This window comes from Podarcis cretensis (genome assembly GCF_951804945.1).
Source record: "Podarcis cretensis genome assembly, chromosome: 7".
NCBI lineage: Eukaryota > Metazoa > Chordata > Lepidosauria > Squamata > Lacertidae > Podarcis > Podarcis cretensis.
In genome coordinates, this window is record NC_137176.1 from 77,246,597 (window position 1) to 77,265,146 (window position 18,550).

The following is an 18,550-nucleotide window of genomic DNA, read 5'->3' on the forward strand; positions in this document are numbered from 1 at the left end:
AAAAGATCCATGAATGACCTTGGGAACTAGAGGTCAGTAGAGTTCAAAATTTGCAGATCTGGTGGTCTTTACTTTTAAGCCTCAGACTGAAAGAGAGAATCATGTGCAAAAGGTGGGATATAAATGCAATAAATAACATTTATTATTATTATTATTCTTTATTAAATTGATACTTCATGTTCTCTTCCAAAGGAGTCCAGGGCAACATACATATCACTAGCAATATAATCAGAAGCTGTAAGAAACAACCTTCTCAAACAGTTTAAAACAACCTTCTGTAAAATTTTGTAACTCCCGAGTACAACCACATACTCTCAACTAATAATTTCAAGGTTGCCAGGGACAGAATTTTCAGCCATCAAATGCCTAGGTAAAATGGGATGTTTAAAATTTCCCTCTAAAAGTTAATAGTGGGGCAGACTGTATAAATAAAAAGCATGAGACCCTCTTGAAAAATGGTATCCACCTGCCTCTTTCTTTTAGAAGCACGCTCAATTTATACAGGAAATAGATAGTTATGGCAATGGCTTCAGCCGCACATCACAACAGGCCCCTGTTAAATAGCTTGCTGTGAATGATCAGATGGTACCCACCTTATTCATCCCATTGGATTAAAATTATGTCTGGCAATTTGCAGTCAAGGTTTTTCCTGTGCCTCCCAAGAATTTAGTGTGGCTTGTTGCTTCCCCATTTGTGCTAGGGGAAGAGCAAAACGGGAAGACCTGCTTGCTCACAGTAAGCAAATAACCATGGTTTACTGTGACATGTGGACCAACCTAATGTCACATAGGTTAGGTTAAGACTCAGATCATGATTTGCCACAAACTGAAGACCAGTTTGGTGGTTACCTTCAGCAAACCTATTCCTCGCCAAACTGGGTGCCCAAGAGCTCTTGAACATTGCACAGATTTTCTGGTCAAAATGTGAACATTCAGTTCACATGGATTGCTGACGTGGACTATTGTGTCTCACTATGTGAATGGGCGGGGGTCCAGAACACGCCTCACAATCTCCTGGGGCTGCAAGCTGCAGAACAATCAGAAAGTTTGAGGTCTTGTAGGTTGTCTAGGCCAACTTATTTCCTGCTCAGTGGAAGGAAACCAAAGTTAGAGCATTCCCAACAAATGGCTGTCCAGTCTCTGGTTGAGATCTCCACTGATGACGAGCCCACCACGTCTCTAGGTAAGTGGTTCTACTCCTGAACTGCTCTTACCACCAAGAGATTTCTGGCCAACCCAAATCTACACTCCTGTAGCTTAATCCCATTTGATCTAGACCTTTCCTCTTGCGCATCCGAGGACCAGAATTTGCTGTCTTCTATGTAACAGACTTTTGGACATCATAAGATTTGTAGTTCATTGTAGTTCAAGATTTCACTGTCCACAATTGCTGCTCTTGTAGCTCTAGGCTTTAGTCTGAAAGCCACCAAGTTAGAGCAGGCTCTCGGACGTTATCTTGGAAATTCTAACAGCCACCCCTTAATTTTCAACCAGCATATATCTCAAAAGAGAAGCCAAGGTCTGCAAGGAGTCCAAGTCTGACAAAATGCAGTTCACAAGCACCATACTTAATCGGCTGTCGGGTGCAGTGAAGCAGGTTAACATTGGCAGCCAGCTGCCTGCTGTGGCAGTAGGAAACATCCTACTAAAGGTTTTACCTCCCCTCCCCACTGTTTTCTGAGCCAAAAAAACAAAACAAAAAACGGCGGGGGGGGGGGAGCTGCTGTGGCAGGCACCCAAATCTTTCCAGTTCTCCTTTCCTGAATCTGCACACTCCGTAGAAAAAAAAGCATATACTATCATCCCAAACGCAGCATCTGGATCAGTTAAAGTGTCGCAACAGCTAAAGTAATTAAATACACATGATACTTCAGGGCAAAACGGCAAGAGTTCTTCCTTATTTTTTCCAGCGTATTAAGTTTCAGCTATTAACCAATCAGGAAGTTTGCAGCACATGAATTCTTAATGCAGATAGTTCAGAAGTACCAAAGAGAGAAAGAGCGAGGCGGGGAGACAAAGAGAGAGCGCCCAAAGAGAATCCCCGGTTCTGTTCCACCGAACGCCTTGCTGGCTGCTTTCCATTAAGGTATCTTGGCTTTTAAATAAGCTGTCAAGTAAAACTTGGCACCCGAAACAGAAAAGTGAGTAACGGCTTTTGCAGGAAACCCAACAGCTCAACTGCGTGTCAAGAGAGACGGTCGTCTAGGAGTGAGCTCTAATGCAGCACACTTGGACAGGCGCCACTGCCATTAAATTGGCCACGTCTGGATTGAGGATCAGTGCCATTTAGGGATAGCCTTTCACAAAACACACACACACCCTATACAATTGGTAGGAATTTCAAACTTCTTTCCACTCCAGCACTGGTTTTCCGAATTCAGGATGGGGGAAGTTTGGAAGGTGCAAAAACATAATTGGAAAACTCTCTCTCTCCCCCCCTTCCTGCTTAAAGGGCTAATTGATTTCACAGGTGTTTAATTATCATTTGCTGTGAGATAATACCTTGTAGTGCCATAAAAAATGGATTTAATTTTCGAGTGCTTGCAGAACCATTGCCAAAGCCAAGTTAGAGCTAAAGCAAGATAATTATTCTATAAATCAAACACACTGCCTCCTTTCTTTGAAATTTTTAATACTTGGCTATAATGATATCTGACGACCTTGAAACCAACATAAAAAGGAGTTTTGTGCCAAGCGCCAAGAGGCAGCCATCAAGAGTATTTCATTCAGTTTGGTTCATTAACATTGGCTCCGCCAGACATTGCACCCTTGATGCAGCCAAGCAAAATAGGCTGAGGTGTTAGCAAAGTGGCAGAAATTATGGAAACGCTGGTCGCCGTGGCCCTTTCGGAACACAGGAAAGCCAACGAACGCGACGCAGCCAAGCTGGACTCGCCAAAGGAGCTCTGCAAAATAAGTTTCAACAATAGATTTTGAAAGTGCAGAGGGGGGAAAAGACAAATCCCTGCCCAAGATGGAGAGCCAGGCTCATAGAACATGTCTTAGAATCTAGCGTACCAGAATACGAAGAAACCAGATTATGATACAGCTATGCCTTGTTGCCCAGAAAAGAAATGGAGGCAGAACTGGCATGTGATTCTGGATGTATTCTGCAATTGTTGCATCACTTTCATCATGAACTAGTTGTGATTTTTCAGGAGGTGATCATGATGTAAGCCTGATATTATAGGGGAAAGTGCACGGGGTCATGCTAGCATGGATGGAACACGGGAAGTTACATTATACAGAGTCAGACCCATTGGTCCAGTTAGTTCAGCGTAGCCCGCACTGACTGAGAGCAGCAGTCCAGGCTTTCAGACTGGAGCATCTCCCAACCCAACCTGGCGATGGCTGGGATCAGAGCTGTCTTTCCCATTGGGTTTACTGGCGCGTTGTGCCAGGGCACCGGCCTCTCAGGGGCACCCCAGTGAGTGGTGGAGCTGCGCGGCTTTGCCAGCCTCCCCTTTTCCTCCTGCCTGCCCGTCAGCTGTGCCCCGTCAACCATATGGCTGGCAGGTGTACAGCTTGCCTCCTAAGCCTCCGTGAGAGGAGAGAGATTCCCACAGAGGCTTGGGGAAAGGTTGACAACTCTGGGAAACAGGGGGTGGGGCACCGGAGGGATCTTTGCACCATGGTACCTGCTATGCTTAAGATGGCCCTGGCTGGGATTGAATCTGAGAAATTCTGGGTGCAAGGCAAGTGCTCAGCCATTGAGCTACGGACCTTCCCAATGCCGTTCCATATGGCCCAAGGTTTCTCTATTGGCTTAATCAACACATACGGAGGAATCGGAAGAAGTCACCCTGGGGAAATAGGTCATAGTTGTGACTAAGGTCCATTCTGCAACTTACAGATGGCTTTTGAGTCACCCTAAGGGACATGGGTGTCATTTTGGTGTGGCTCCTCCACTAAACATTGGAAATAATTCATGGGAGGAGAAGCCTATGGCATTATGAGTCAACCCTTTATCAACACCATCAAGTTCCCACAACTGTGGATTGTGGAAGTCACTTAAAAAAAAATATGGATGCAATCTGTAGGTTGGACACCCTGTGCACTAAGTGATATCTGATGTGCATCGTGAGAGTTTCTTCCAGTTCTGAGACCACTGATGGGGTAAGTACTGGATCTTTCCATCCCGTGACAGCCTAGTTGAAAGGGACAAGGGGAGAAGATGGCCAAGCTCCTACTACACCAGGGCTATAATGTCATTGTGCAGGTGGGCACTAAGGTATTTTAAATCACATTTACAGCCTCTAATGGCTGTTCAGCTGCTCGCCGTGCAGTGCTATGCTATACATAAAAATACTCCGATATAGAAGCCATTAAAGTCAAGCTCAGCTCTACTTAGTGAAATATGCCTTAATGATTTCATCGGACAGAAGCATCTTCAGTGAATAGACAAGCCCTATTTCAGATAAATCTATGTTGCATGTCTTTGGGCAGACACATCACGGACCTGACAAATGCATCAAGTTTTATTTCCCACAGGAGGGGTCATGGGATCTAAAACTCATTACTCTTCGACTAATATTAAAAGGAGAGATTTCTCACTTGCTAATACTTTGCTTCACTTTTGGAGATGTTGATGGGTTTTAGGACAGGACTTTCATATAACTACGCACGTCCGAAAGAACAATACTGCATGCTTGATGTAACTATCCATGGGATTAAAGATGCTTACTACCATCTTTCCGTCTAGAGGTGAAACGTCTGGCTCAAAGAAGCCCAACTCAGAAGCATGGCTAGCCTGAGCTGTTAGAAGCCCAGAATTAAGTTGGGACAAGGAAGATGTCATTGTTAGATGGAATCATATTCTATTTTGCCAGTTTCTGCTGTCAACCGAAACGAAGAACGAAATAAAAACGAGCCTCAGAAATGTCTGGAAGCGGCTGATCAGCTTCATTCCTTCCTCAGCAGAGGTCAGCCTTCCAGATGTTGCTAGGCTCCCATTTTCCATCAGTGTTGGAATGATCAATGGTCCACTGTAGCCCAACAACATCTGCAGGGTACCAGAAGGCTACCATAGATGATACTACACTTCTTTTAAAACAAGATGTATAAATGCAACACAGTCTCTAGATTTGGCAACACCAGTGCAGAGTTATTCTTGGGATCACAGGAAAGATCAAAGGACCATAGCAGTGCAACCCCCTGCTGGGGCAGGCCACCCACACACCCAGCCACCCATGTGATCCATATGTGACATTTGTGTCACAAGCAGAGAGGAGGCGCACACAAAGAGGTGCTTCCACAGAGCAAACAACTCAAAGCCACATGCAATGGGAAAAGGCAGAAGAGGACCCTTCCTCCAACAATCATCAGCCAAGAAAAAAACACCCCACCCATCCTCAAACACAAATGCAGAAAATGAGATGGACCCTGAGCTTTGGATTCATGCCATACCACAAAAAAAAATCTGGTCTGTGGTAAAGGCAGTTTTCTCAGATGTCCTGGTACATGTGGGAAAGAAAAACCAAGTTCATTTGAGGTGGCATGGTGGGACTTTCCCCAACCATCAGAGGTCCTTTGTTCGTGCTAATTATACTACAAAACAAATTTGGATTTTTAATTTTTTTTATTTTTTTTGAGGGGTGGTGAGTTGGGAAAACAATTCCACAGATCTTGGAGGGGAAGCTGTGGGCCACTGAACAAGGTTTTTTTTTTTTTTTTTTGCTCGTACACAAAATATCTGCATTAATTGATGCTTGACCACATCTGCATCCAGAATATTTGGTTTCAGCGAGACGCCGAAACGCAGCCCCAGTCCTCCGCCCGCCGACATCCTCCAGCAGCGAAGGAGCCAGCACCCCGCAGGATCAAACCACTTTCCTTTTAGCATTCTTCCCGCGCTGCTAGAATGTGCTAAGTCCATTTGTGAGCTAATACATTATTTACACAAGTTATTCAGGCATAGCAGCCAGGATATGAAACATTTATCAACAAAGTGTCCAGTTTGTCATTTAAAAATAATTATGTTTCTTTAGGAGAAACTAACAAATTCTGTTGGCCTAGAATTATTTATTACACAACTTCGCCGGCACAAAGGGATGCTCTGTTTTAAGACGCCGGTAATTTTGAAGCAGGGAAGGCAGCCTGTCTCGAGAGAACTTTCCGGTGGTTTGTAAGCATTCTATCAAGGTGAGGCCCTCATTGGTCACCTGTCCAGGTAGGTAGCCTACAGGAATCCCTTAAAAAGAGACCACGCCCTTCCTATCCCTGCAGTTGTACAATTTGGCCAATAGGTGGTGCACTTCCACGTTACCATTCCACCCAACAAACCATCTCTTTGGGTTGCCTTTTGTTTTAATTGAAACTTACAGAGTTGTTATGGTTTATTTATCTCTTTTGGCTGCCTGATGGAAAACTCACAGTACAGACCTGGGGAGGGTTCGATGGGACTGACTTGCCCTTCCAGCATTTGCTGCTCAGCAATAATAATAATAATAATAATAATAATAATAATAATAATAATAATTTTGTATACCCCGCCCTCCCTAGCCAGAGCTGGGCTCGGGGCGGCTAACACCAATAAAATCACGGTAAAAACATAATAGGGGAAGGGAAGAAAAAAATACACCAATTTAAAATACAGGTTAAAATGCAATTTAAAATGCAGCCTCATTTTAAAAGTTGCCGATAGATCAAGACCATAAGGGGAGGGAAACATAAGGGTCAGACTGAGTCCAAACCAAAGGCTAGGCGGAAGAGCTCTGTCCTGCAGGCCCTGCAGAAAGATGTCAAGTCCCGCAGGGCCCTGGTCTCTTGTGACAGAGCGTTCCACCAAGTCGGGGCCAGTATTGAAAAGGCCCTGGCCCTAGTTGAGACCAATCTAACCACCTTGTGACCTGGGACCTCCAAAATGTTGTCATTTGTGGGCCTTAAGGTCCTCTGTGGGGCATACCAGGAGAGGCGGTCCCGTAGGTACGTGGGTCCTAGGCCTCAAAAACAAGAAAGGTGATTAAATGGAAGTCTAGGAGAAATCACTGTGCAGACGGGTTGTGTTAGTTGGATAACATCCATCCTCTGTAGTGACTGTATGCATGAAGATATATATATAAACCCCGCAGTAATGCAGCAAATTATTTTTTCCCTGGTATGGATCTTTAAGTAGCCAGAACAGCACTATCCAAACAGTGAGATAGCTCAGTCGGTAGAGCACAAGGGTCGTGGGTTCAAGTCCCACATCGGACAAAAGATTCCGTAGGACTGTTTGATTCTTTCCAGCTCTGTAATTCTATGATTCTACACAAGCACCAGTAAGGGTTGGAAGAACCTCACGTTTTGCAGAAGTATTTTTAAGTTTAAAATAAGTAAATAGAAAATGAACCTTAATTGGGTGGTGGAGGAGGGGAGTCTTCACATAGTCCAGTAAGTACAGAACATCTCAGCGGGCACAGAATACTCACTCTGGTGTGTGTGTTGGGGGGTGGGGTGGGATGAGGGCAGACAGAATGGAGTATCACGCAACAGGGCTTGGTGAGTAGCAGCACGCTCCATGCCGCAAGATTTTGTTGCGGGCCCTGCTTGTTATTACACAGAAGCAAATCAACCCATCATTTGTCCCTAAGGAGTTTAGCAGAAAGCCTGTGGAGGGGGACATACACACATACACACACCCCCCCCCACCTGCTGCCCAAACAAGGCTTAATTTGCTGTCTGAGCTGTCAAGCTCAAGCAGTTTTAGTTTTTAAACTCCGGCAGAAGCGGTGACTCTGTCCCTCACATCTCTTCATCCGCCGCTGCTGTTTCCTAGCTTCTATTCTTTCTTCCGCCTTGACAGCGACAGCAGACGCGGAACATTCTGGTAGCCTCCCCTTCTCAATGGCATTCTCGAGGAACAGGGTAATTACTTCGCCAACACATTCCCAAAAGCGGCGAGGGGGGGGGGGAGAGAGGAAGGAAAAGAGAGGGGAGCCAGGACTGTCTCCTTATCAGTGAGCATTCTGGTAAATTCAAAGCAAACCCTCTGAAGTGGCGTATATACGAACACCCTCCCTGATCCAGCACCTTCAAGGCCTGTCTATTTCCGCCTGTCAAAACACTTCGGAAAGTGGTGGCTGAGTGAAGCGTTTGGCACCAGTCTGGCGGAGACGCTATATGGCAGATGAGTGTCATCCCTATTCTCTGGGAAACTGCTCAGCTCACAACCTTTAACGCTTAAGGGGGGGGAAACCTTTTTAAAAAAAACAAAAAAACACTTCGTTTAAACGCACGGACGGCTTTTGCACACAGCTGCAAATGCCACGGAGACAGGCGCTGAGCTTCCCTCTCTGTCTTTGCAACTTAGCCCTCATTCCAAGCAGCGGTTGCTTAGCAGAACCAGGCCCCTGTGCCCTTTTCAACACGATGCAAACATCTGACTTAACGTGCCGATTTTTGGTCATTGTTGGCAGAGAGAGAGAGAGAGAGAGAGAAAGGGGGACGCTCAGAAAAATTGTGGGAGAAATTACCAAAAGTTCAGGCAACAAAGGATGAAGCCAGGTCTCAGTGCCGATATCTGAATTTACTCTGGGGAAACATGGGAATGGAATAATCATCTGGTTGCACTTGTACTCCTCTATACAAGAAGACACCCCCCAGGTCCTTGTCTCTGCCTATATAATATTTCCAGAGAGTAATCTCTTGATAATGGCTCTGTTGACCAACGTGGGTGAAAGAGAAGGGAAATTCATAGAAGAAGAGGAAGAGTTTGGATTTGATATCCCGCTTTATCACTACCCGAAGAAGTCTCAAAGCGGCTAACATTCTCCTTTCCCTTCCTCCCCCACAACAAACGCTCTGTGAGATGAGCGAGGCTGAGAGACTTCAGAGAAGTGTGACCCAAGGTCACCCAGCAGCTGCACATGGAGGAGTGGGGAATCGAACCCGGTTCACCAGATTATGAGTCCACCGCTCTTAACCACTACACCACACTGGCACACCACACTACACCCACACAAATACCACTTCAAATACCTGAGTCCCCTAGGAATGATAGTCACTAAGAAACTGGAATTCAGTAGTACCCTTTTTTGACAAGACCAGTCTGCACACCAAGCAAAGGGCCGGTGCTGTGAATTCTGGAGGCTGCCCCCAGTTCAAATCTCAACTCAGCCATTAAGTCACTCTCTCGGACTCAGCTCTCCCATCTGTGATTTGGGTACAGTAGCACTGGCCTTCCTTGCAGGGCCGTCATGAGGACTGCAACAATGAAATGTGAATGTGCGCAAAGGGCTTTGAACACCCCGAAAGCCAAGTGTCACTACTGGTATTAACCTGGCTAAACTCATCATATCAAAACCTTTTGTCTCAACCCTTTTCCTTCCAGATCTACTCGCTTTCTGGACAGTCACCACATGGTGGCAGTGTAGGCCAGGTTTGCCCAACCAGGTGGACTACAACTCCCATCAGCCAGGGCCAGCACAGCCACGCTGGTGGTTGGAGAGTTGGGAGTTGTACTCCAAAACATCTGAAAGGGAGCAGGTTGGGGAGGGCTGGAGTAGGTTGTGGGGGCATATGCAGAACAGAAGCCACCGGGGGCCGTGCTTTTATCTGACACCTGGAAGGTATATTCGTGGAAAGCACAGGGTCCCACTTTCAGAAATCTCACAGTGATTTTGCAAAGGAGGCTAGGAGTCAGAAGGAGGAAGAGCACTGAATTTGGGGTTATGCACAAGGCAAGGAAGCCAAATGACTGGATAGCTCAGTTGGCTGAAGCTTGGTTGCAAGTTTGATCCTAGCTGCATATAATCATACCTCGGGTTACAGCCGCTTCAGGTTGTGTTTTTTCTGGTTGCGGACCGCTGAAACCCAGAAGTACCGGAACAGGTTACTTCCAGGTTTCGGCAAATGCGCATGTGCAGAAGCACTAAATCGTGCTTTGTGCATGCACAGAAGCGCCATGTGCAGACGCGGGTTGCGAAAGCTGCAAGTTGTAATTGGGATGCGGGTGGCACTGTGGGTTAAACCACAGAGCCTAGGACTTGCCGATCAGAAGGTCAGCGGTTCAAATCCCCATGACAGGATGAGCTCCCGTTGCTCTGTCCCAGCTCCTGCCAACCTAGCAGTTCGAAAGCATGTCAAAGTGCAAGTAGATAAATAGGTACCACTCTGGCGGGAAGGTAAACGGTGTTTCCATGCGTTGCTCTGGTTTGCCAGAAGCGGCTTAGCCATGCTGGCCATACGACCCGGAAGCTGTACGCCGGCTCCCTTGGCCAATAAAGCGATATGAGCACTGCAAACCCAGAGTCGGCCACAACTGGACCTAATGGTCAGGGGTCCCTTTACCTTTACCTTTAAGTTGTAATTGACACATATTGTTTGCAGCTTCTGTGCTATGCCAAAGGAAGTCCAATCAGTTTCCACCACACAGGCTACTAAACGGGCTGAGTGGTTGAGTGGTTTGAGTCTTGGCTTTTGCATCCAGACCCAACCGCCCTCCCGCTATGACCTGCTAGTTCCATCCTTAGAATGACAAGCGTGTTGACACAAAACATTTTGTTTGCATCTGTTAATTTGTTTGAGTAAAAGCTTGAGCCTTATTGGGCTAAATAGCTTCTAATCACATAATACATAACGTAGAAGTTGACTCCCTCCCCGCTTCCTTACTTCTTTAACTTGGTAGGCTCAGTAACCGGCAAATGCTGGAGCAAAGCAGCTGAAAAAGATCGACATGCCCAGAAGTAAGGATTTGTGTATTCATTAGTGACCTCGACACTTTCAGAAAAACATGGCTTGATTAATATCAGCTTAGGAATTGGGGGATTTAGATTTCAAGAACAAAAAGTGTGTTCAAAGATGGGGAAGAAATGATTTTCAATTTAAATGCAATGTAAGAGCTAATTGCCTTTCTCCTGCTTAAATTAACTTTACCCCTGTGCCAGGTCCTGGAGAAATAGGGAATTAACGAGACTGTAGGCACAGCGTAGACCCAATAGGTGCCAATGACTTAATGGGAACAGAGACTTTATGGTTATTGCTTTAGTGCTTTAGTCATAGACGACTTTCGACCTACCTATGGGTCTCATGCATAAATTACTCCTCTCTCTACACTTTGGAAAAGCAAATAACAAATCCTGAAGTCAGACTGTGAGATTTTTATACGCTCCCTTCCAGTATTCGAAATTTGCCAAGCGCCTTTTGCACCTGGCTATTGGCCACTTGCGACCGAGGGAAGATGCCCGGGTGTCAGAACAGTGCCTGATGTCTCCACCATCTGGAGGCGCATGCCTGGGGATCCTTGGATCTTGCCTGTTTTCACATGCTAGCAACACATCCAACAGAATCCTATCCCTTATGTTTTATCTGCACAATCAGAATGCATTTCAGGAACCAAAAAGCCATATTGAGAAATTCAACTTTCAAACCATATAACCCTGGTTTAAGAAGCTGTAACCCTGGTTTATTAAACCATTTGTTGCCTGGCTTATATATCTGAGTTTCTAATACTGCTCCCTCCTGTTTGGAGGCATTGTGTGTTAGTTGCGACAGAAGGCGGCTAACTTACATAAAGTCCCCTCTCATAATAGTAGAACTCTGATGTTGTTTCCATGCGGAAACGCCCCGAAGTTATATCTTAGCACAATGGTGGTGATGAAATTGAATGTTGGAAGATTCAGAACAGGCAGAATAAGGACTTCCTTCATGCAGTGCATAGTTAAACTAGAATCCAAGCCTGCAAGAGGTACCGATGGCCCCCAACTTGGATGGCTTTGAAAGAGGACTAGACAAATGCATGGATGGTGAAGCTATCAGTGGCTGGGAGTCTCAGTTCGAGAGAGGGCTGCTTCAACCAGGTCTTGCTTGCAGAATTACCTATAGGTATCTGGTTGGCCCCTGTGAAAACAGAATGCTGGACCAAATGGACCTCAGCCTGACCCAGAAAGGCTTTTCTTGTGTTCTTATGTGTATTCCTATGCAGATTGCATGGAGACATTTGCACCTGTGCTCAGATCTGTTCATCTGGTCAGCAGCTGATCACTCGTCTCAGTATGGTTCCCCAGTTCGGTTGCTACCTTCAGGGTGAGCCAGTTCCTTTTCAGTAAAGGCTCTGAGTCGTGGGGTGGGGAGAAACTGTGCCAGGACTTCAGCAGTCACAGAATCATAGAACTGTAGAGTTGGAAATGCAGGAATACAGTGGATGCTCGGGTTGCAAATGTCATCTGTGTGGGATGCATGTTCGCAACCTGCAGCTTTCGCAACCCGCGTCTGCACATGGCGCTTCTGTGCATGCACAAAGCACGATTTAGTGCTTCTGCACATGCGCATTTGCCGAAACCTGGAAGTAACCTGTTCCGGTACTTCTGGGTTTCAGCGGTCCGCAACCAGAAAAAACACAACCTGAAGCGGCTGTAACCCGAGGTATGATTATATGCAGCTAGGATCAAACTTGCAACCAAGCTTCAGCCAACTGAGCTATCCAGTCATTTGGCTTCCTTGCCTTGTGCATAACCCCAAATTCAGTGCTCTTCCTCCTTCTGACTCCTAGCCTCCTTTGCAAAATCACTGTATATTTATTAGAGTACTGAGGCCCACACTGCACATATAAAAATGATAGAGAGTTGCATTATCGGCTAAGGAATACCAATCAAAATGTTGCAGAGATCTTAGAGCACATTCTAAAAGCAGACATTCTGCTGAATGGGGTACTAGATAGCCCCGGGGACCTTACTGTTTGAACTGAGAGTAGAGACCAAGACAAATCCAATGCTCTCCTGCAGATGAACATTGCAAAGTGAGTTTAAAAGTGACTGGGCAAGCTGTGCAGCAGGGAAGTTTCAGAAACCTCAGAGGAAACCTCCTGAGGAACCCTGGGGTTATCTAGAATGCAGGATAAAAACCAGAGTAGCCACTTAAGTACCATCAAAGCAGAGGAAACATGCCGTGGGGCAGGGGCAGGGGACAAAAGGAGCCCTTGGATTTGAAAAGCATTCGTACAGATGCACATTTAGAAAAAAAAATGCTGTGATTCAAATAGAAAAGCATCTCACCACAATGGGGAATACTGTGACCAAGTGACCTGTCTACCTGCTGCCCAGGTGTGAACCTTTGATGCCCATATGCTTATGGTTCTTGGTCTCTAGACTAGACTTGGGCTGAACAGCCCAAAAGTAGGTCATCACACGGCATCCTAATGAAGCCCACCATGCAATGTTCCGGTGAGAGCAGGAAACTGTCCCCTGGTATCTGATACTCCTTCTGGCAAAATGCTGGACACTCGAGCAAATTTGCCTGCAGGTGGCACTCCAATAACATCCCCCTGCCCCAAGAAGCTGGCGAGACCTTTCCATGTCCCGCCAGCTACACAGACTTCCAGGCAGATCGTCCTGTGAACTAGGCAAACTGTAACTGGGGCACCATGACCTATATTCTTCTTTAGCTTGGTCTGGCGATCCTTCTGATTAGGAAATGCAGTCAGTTTGATGGAAGCCAGCCCGATAGATTTCATAGTTAGCAGCTTCACTTGCTCAGGTCCACATCTTTTCACTCGCCCTGCTTCATCAGCCTTGGCTTTTGCCCTCAGAATATTGGGAAATGAAATCTTACTCGTCGGTACCATCTGTGCCCCTGCACCTGACATTATTCATTCATTTCCTGAAAGATCACCTTCAGCATGTTGGCCGGGTGGGAAGCTACATAAACACACGTCGGTGGTGGGGAACCTGCAGATGTTGTTGGGAGTTCAACTCCCATCAGCCTCAACCACCCTGACCAATAGTCAGGGGTGATGGCCGTTGTTGTCCAGCAATGCCTGGAAGGTCCCTGGTTCCTCACCCCTGGGTTGTTTAAAGCAGAACTTCATGTGGCCTGCAGAAGACATGAGGACATATTTAAGCTCCCCGTGCTATCGTTGAAAAGTCACAAGAACCTCAGCTATATTTTCATAAACGGAAAAAATAATGTAAGGTTCTGTTCTTTGCTACTGGGATAACGCAGTAAGATCGTGAAGACTGCTATATCACCCAAAGATAGTTTCCTAGTGTGGCTGATGGAGAGGACACAAGTTTCTGGAAATCACAAGTAGGGAGAGAGCAGTTGTGCTCAGGTCCTGTTATTGGTCTTCTGACTGGCCACGTTGAAGGCAGGATGTTGTTCCTTCTGTTTTTATGAGAGACACAGCTAGGCAAAGAAAAGCAGTTCTAGCAGAACTGCTCCCCAAAGTGTCATCTAACCCAGACTTGCCCTGAGGAAAGGATTATGGTGACTCGCTTTGTTTTTATATTGTTTGGTGATCATTCGTGTGTTTTGTAGCTCCTTGTGAGTAGCCTCAGAAGGACTTGCATCCCGAAATATGGGATTTAAAATAATTATGTATGTATGTATTTATGCGCGCGCGCACACACACACACACACACACACACACACACATTCAGTCACTAAATAAAAGATCAGACATAAGGGAAAGTAGGGGAAATGGAAATCTAATTCATGGTGGTGTTTCTTTTCTTTTCTTTTCACTTTCATGAAGTCCAGTCAGAGGAAAATCTGCTGGTAGCATAAGATTTTTTTCTTTCAGCAACAGGACCCTTAACCAATACAGCACATCCATCAGGCTCTCTCTCTATTCAAACAATAACAAAACTTTGGGTGTATTCCATTGCACATGTGCAAAGCCAAACATAGTCTGCAACTGCTACCTTCACAAAGGTTTGACTTTTGATGGCAATAATCTCAGAAGACAGATGTGACCAAAGAAGCACGGATTGGCCACAAATTGGCCATTTGATAATTTCAGGTGCTTGCTGAAATAAAGATGCAGATTGGCTCCAGTGCTCCAGTCACCTCTTGATAGATTTCCAGTGTGGGCCTCAGTACTCTAATAAAGGTCTCTCCCAGTTTGCGATACTGCTATCAGCACTGACTATTTTATTTTTTCCATTGGAGAGGAGAGTCTTTATTTCTGCTTCTTTTAAGCACGCGCTCCTAGTTTGCAAATTACCAGTACTGCGCCAATTATTCAACAAGTGCTTTCAGCCTAATGCAAACAACAATTAATATGAAATATCCCCGTGCATCACTTTCTCCTCCCTGGCTTTGAGGCAGTTGGGTAAGTGATTGCAAAACGATACATTCTCAAGATTGGAGCCCACACCATGTGGTTTCTGAATTTACATTTGCTGTTCCAAAGAACAGAATCTGATTCTGCCAGCACCTTACATTGAATAAGACATTCTGTCCTCAAACGGCGGTTGGCTTAATTCCTCATTGACTGCTTAATATTGTCTGGTTCAGTCACTGCCCTTCCCACCCCCCCTTAAAATCTGGAAAGTACACTCGCAATCCACTCCATATGGTTTCTTGAAGACTTTTAATCATAACCGAGGAAAGAGACCCTTGGCTCATTTGAAATCACGCCCATTCTAAAAATGCACTTCATTCCCACTCTGTGGAGAATGGCCAGAGCCAGGACAGATGCTTTGCATGCAGAGGGTTCCCTCTTCTGTCCCCAACATCTCCAGATAGAGCTGAGAAAACACTCCTTTCTGAAACTCTGGGGAACTGCTATCAGTTTTCTCAAATCTGGGTCCCCAGCTGCTGTTGGACTACAGCTCCCATCATCCTGGGCCATGGGCCCTGCTAGCTAGGGACGATGGGAGTTGCAGTCTAACAGCAGCTGGGGACCTAAGACTGGGAAACATTGAGATACTGAAATAGCTGGACCAATGGTCAGCCTGTTATAAGAGATCTCACTATGGCGCTAAAGGGGTCAGACGGAGGCCAACCTTAAAAAAACAAAACAAATTAACATGCCATGGGAATGCTTATGCTTCCCCCCTCCCCAGTAATAATGAGATTTTTGTTTTTCTCAGCCTATGCACCCTGCGCAAGACTTTTTTTATTATTAAAAAAAAGGAGAGAATCCAGCAACATGCTCTGCAAGGAAGCCTCTCCTTTTCCCCAATTATCGGTGTGGCTTGCACACACATCTGTTTCTTCCCTGCCCCCGAGAGATGTCTGAAATCTAATTAACCAATTAATTTGCAAATATATACTAATTTATTCAAGGCAGATTTTCTTAGTGTTAAGCTATCCGACAGCGAGCCATATGCAGTACGGGGGAACAGGACTTCATTAAAATACCAAAGGGTTACTCAAACGGAATAAAAACTTACATTTTGTATTACAGTCAGCACCAGACATTTCCTCATTAAGGATAAGGAAGCGTTTGTATTTGCCTCTTGCTAATTTGTTTTCGCATGTTTGGTGTAAACCGGTTGTTAATCCATTTGATACCAAGGCGCTACCATAGGGAGTGAGATCACGAATGCAAAAAGAAAGAAAGACGGAGATCAGTGTTTTCAGATTCAGCTGCCGGATATATCTATCTATCTCCATCCTTGCAATTGTGATAAGCCTTGCTTCCATTCCTGCTTTGCAGCAAGCCATAGTTTGCTGTTCATCCAAACCTGGCAAACTTTGGTTTGTGCAAACCCTATCTTGCCCACGAACCAGGATCAGACACCAAGGTTTGCTGTCTAGGATATGCTGACAATCCAAAAAATGAAGTTTCTAAATCTGGACACAAAAGGCAAAGGAGCAGGGGGAGCAAGGATGTGCCAGAGATTGATTGTAATGCTATACTATGGTTTAGTCTAAAGTCATCCATGAACTAAATGTGCCCAATGTGTCTTGATTTTGCAATGATTCATACATTCGACATGCAATAGATACCCTAAGAGGAGAAAGCAATATTTACCAGTCCTTGTGGATCTTAGGGCATGCAGGGTAAGGTCTGAGGGCACATGAAGCTAAGCAGTAAGTGCCTGGATGGGAGACTGCCTGGGAACCTCATGTATGCTGCCTTGAGTTCCACAACAGAAGAAGAATGGAATATAAATATACTAAATAAGTACAGTGGTACCTTGCTTCTCAAACTTAATCCGTTCCGGAAGTCCGTTCCAAAACCAAAGCGTTCCAAAACCAAGGTGCGCTTTCCATAGAAAGTAATGCAAAATGGATTGATCCATTCTCAATTTTTAAAAACAACAATTTAACATGGATTTTACTATCTAATGAGACCACTGATCCATAAAATAAAAGCAATAAACAATGTACCGCAGTCACAAAATCAAGCATTCAGTAGCTGAACTGGGTTCCACACAGTCACACACACACAGAGCCGCAAAAACACAAAATAAATAGCAAAAACAGACAGACCTCAGCGTAACACTCAAAACGGAAGTGTGGCACTCAAAACTGAAGCGTAACACTCAAAACGGAGCACGTTTGGTTTCTGAAAGAAAGTTTGCAAACCGGAACACTTACTTCCGGGTTTGCATTCTTACAAGTTGTTTGAGTACCAAGGCATTTGAGAACCAAGTTACCACTGTACCTAATTGACATTGCCTGATGATTCAATGTTAGAGTAGGCCTACTGAAATTAATAGACATGGCTATATTTGATCCACTGTCAATTCATGTCCATTCTCTAAATCTTTACGTGAATATGTACACCACCCTGTTCATAAGGCAACGTTCATTAAGGAAAATGTGCACTATTTTGTGCATGTCTCTCTCTGTGTGTTTATATACACATATGCACACACTTAAAGGAACACAGACAGACAACCCCATGGTTCCTATTCAGACAGCAGAAAGAATTAACATCGATATTTGCACGCGCCATCTGCAGCTCTAACAAAATGATGCTTTGCTAACCCTGCCTCGGCAGGTAACATTATTTATGGAGAAAAGTGGAGTTGTAATATACAACGCTTCGGTGGAATGGTTTGAAAACAAAATGGGGAAAAACACCCGAAGAGAATTGGGGTGGTGGTGGTGGAATTGATGATCTGTTCTTAATTGCTGCGCTGAAAACGTTTTATCCAGCTCTGCGGCTGTGTGGGGGCAAAATACAACAGCTGGGTACAATTCTGGCAGCTATTAGAGAGATTATGTAATTTACAGTACAAGGGTTCCAGCCGCAAGAAGGCTTCCCCCTCTTTGAAACAACACGATACGGTCTTTTCTCAGAAGTAAATAAACTTCCATAATTGCCAAATGCTCCATTACTGTATTATACAGTGTCAGAACCTGCACAAATTTGTTTCCTGAGAATTATCCTTTATAGCATACATATATTATACCAAATAAGCAGCGATGGCTGGCTATGAATTGCTAAGGATTGCTGCTGCCTACTTATTCTCATGAGATGCTTTTTTTTTTTGGGGGGGGAGACTGCCTGAGTGCTGTCACTACCCTAGAAGCCTCCGCCCCACCGGGGAACAAAACAAAGTGCATTGATTTTATTGTTTATTTTATTATTTATTTACGAACCACCCTTCCTCCAAACTGAACGCCGGGAGTTCAACAAATGTAAGAGCGAAAGACATCAAAGCAAGCCTTTCACATATATACTACTGGCATAATATACATCTGCTATAAGAGGGACTCGGGTGGTGCAGTGGTCTAAACCACTGAGCCTCTTGGGCTTGCCAGTTGGAAGGTCAGCGGTTCGAATCCCCACGACAGAGTGAGCTCCCGTTGCTCTGTTTCAGCTCCTGCCAACCTAGCAGTTCGAAGGCACACCAGTGCAAGTAGATAAACAGATACCACTGCGGCGGGGAAGT

The 18,550-nt window shown here is 45.2% G+C and overlaps 1 protein-coding gene across 1 annotated transcript in view; it reads right to left on the reverse strand.

Annotated features, from left to right (window-relative positions):
• The window catches only part of EXT1 (exostosin glycosyltransferase 1), a 268,942-nt gene that overhangs the window by 49,844 nt on the left and 200,548 nt on the right, over nucleotides 1-18,550 (reverse strand). The gene's annotated exons all lie outside the window — the stretch shown is intronic.